This window comes from Gigantopelta aegis, chromosome 6 (genome assembly GCF_016097555.1).
Source record: "Gigantopelta aegis isolate Gae_Host chromosome 6, Gae_host_genome, whole genome shotgun sequence".
NCBI lineage: Eukaryota > Metazoa > Mollusca > Gastropoda > Neomphalida > Peltospiridae > Gigantopelta > Gigantopelta aegis.
Window position 1 is genome coordinate 102,258,097 of NC_054704.1, and position 2,532 is coordinate 102,260,628.

The window sequence follows — 2,532 nt, forward strand, 5'->3', positions numbered from 1 at the left end:
TCAAACAAATCACACTTTAACTTGCCGTAGGGTCCGTGGAGTGTATTCGAAAGTGGGTGGGGGCGGCATTTTGAATTTCTTGTTAAAATACAGAGATTTCTTGAACAGAAAGGAAATGTTATTTAACGACGCTCTCAGCACATTTTGACATGGGCTTTAAGTTAAATGGACACAGTTAGAAACACCACTATTTGTGATAACATTTGTGTCTTATTTGTTTATTAGGGGATATAGCTCAGTGGTAGAGCATTCGACTGCAGATCGAGAGGTCTCCGGTTCGATCCCGGATGTCCCCTTAATTTTTTTATTTTAATGTTAAATAAATAGTCTAGTAAAAATAATAAATATATACAGGCTGACATATTATTTTAATACTACATATTAGTATTTATTTACATATGACCGATTGAATAATTCATTCCTTCATCCTATTTTTACAGTCTTTTTTATTTTATTAATTATTATGTGAAATGCTACTGTTACTTTGTTGATGAAAACAATAGTTTGTTTATCTTAATGTATTGTCTTGTTTTTGGTTCAAAAGCAACCAACTATTAAGTATTTCCTGTCATTGTGATATTGGTTTCGGCTAATGTTTAGAGTAGATTATGAAGTTAAGTTATACATAAAATACCCGGACCCCACCAGTTTCACTTTCATTTTCAACCTTTAATAGCTGCATTTAACATTGACTGATATAATAATAATAAAAACAGAAAAATAGAAATAATTTGTGGTAAGCCTTTGTTACACCAGTTGTGGAGCACTGGTTGGAACGAGAAATAGCCCAATATGCCCACCGATGGGGATCGATCCTAGACCGACCGTACATCAACCGAACACCTTTTACCTCTGTTACACCCCGTCCCATCGTAATAAGAGTACAACTCAATGTATACCACATATCGAGTTTGTATTTCACTTTGTATGAATCAATGCCGAATCCAATCTGATTAAAATTAGCTCCACTGGTTAATTACTATTACCTGAGGATCTAAAGCATCCCGTTAGAGCTCATGTCCAGTTGACCTTTCCTTCGACCAATCAAAACCTTACTTGCAGAATCATGCCAATGATTTGAAAATAGTTTTAAAACATTTGAAATTATGCCGAGAGTATACGAAATGATTCGGGTGAATTACGAAGTATGCCGGAAACTAATTCAATATAAAAGACGAAAAAAGGTGATAGTATAGCTATAAAATGTATTTATTGTAATACACAATCCAGAGTTTATTATTGCACTTTTCCCCCAATGTTGTTTTAATGTTGAAATAGGCCAACAAGTTCGCCTATTGCTTGAGCGAAGTTTGACTGTGATTATTTCATGGCAGACAGCTATGAAGTGGCAACTATTTGACTGAAGTGACAGGGGAGAGCATGTAGTTTGTAAACATGTGTAACTTGTTGACATTGAAGACTTGTTTGTGGTAATTCCGGCCCATGCAAAAGCAGTGCATTTTGTGTAAAATGGGTGTACTCCGGCCTGGTTTAGAGGGTGTGTTTGTTTAAACCAATATGCTGGGAGAAAGAGCTGGACAACAGGGGTTGTCCTTTTCAGGATATGTGTCACCCATGCAGGCAAAGGTACATACAAAAATCCACGGGCCTGCTGATATTAATAAAAATGTTATAGCCACTAAGGCTATATAGAAACATATAGCGAAATTAATTGTGGTCTGAGGCTATCTAATTGAATTGCAGCTCGGCTATATGAACCACGGCCGTAACAGCCGAAGACTGCGTATATAAACCTAATGCAAAATGGTTACAAATTTTAGTTAATTTCGTTACCATAGAAATTAATCAACGTTCGGCCATACAGTGTTAAAATAACTATCATTATGTTAAACACAAGCAATTTAAAATGTACTAAGCCCTCAAACTTTCTTTTCATACCATATATATATAAAAAAACCCACCCATAAAATAAATAATATGGTGATATATTTAGGACACACATTTCATTTCTTACTTTTAAAGATATTCAACTTCGACTTATATCTCGAAATCTTCACTTGTTTTGTCGAGTGCTTAACTTATTATCTTAAAGATTTTGACTTATAATGTCAAGCGCTCCTCGACCTGTTATCATGACTATATGCCACTGAAGGTAGATACGCACTGACAAGAGAAATAACTCAAGATAACAGGTTCATCCCTCAACATCAATATGATAAGTCGAGATCGCAAAATATGGCCCACCTTCCATCAACGTGATCTGCGCGCGGAAACGTGCATTTTCATATGTACATTTTCGTAATTTGACGTTGTCAAAGTACTTTTAACCCACAAGTAAACATCGATCGACCTTTTTCCCCCTGCGCATTCTGAATGCACACTCGACTTATTATCTTGAGCGCATTACTGATTATCTCACGCGCTTGACTTATTACCTCAACATCTCAACTTATTAACTTTTTATCTCGAGCGTTTAATTTATTCTCTTCAGTGCTGAACTCTTGACTTATTATCTCGAGTGCTCGATTTGGTATTTGAAGTGTTTGACTTATTATCTCGAGTGCTCAACTT

General features: G+C 35.7%; 1 non-coding gene across 1 annotated transcript; it reads left to right on the forward strand.

Annotated features, from left to right (window-relative positions):
• The first annotated feature begins 224 nt into the window (after nt 1-224).
• On the forward strand, nt 225-296 carry Trnac-gca. Its single transcript has one exon. It is a non-coding gene; the product is annotated as a tRNA-Cys (tRNA).
• The last annotated feature ends 2,236 nt before the right edge of the window (nt 297-2,532 follow it).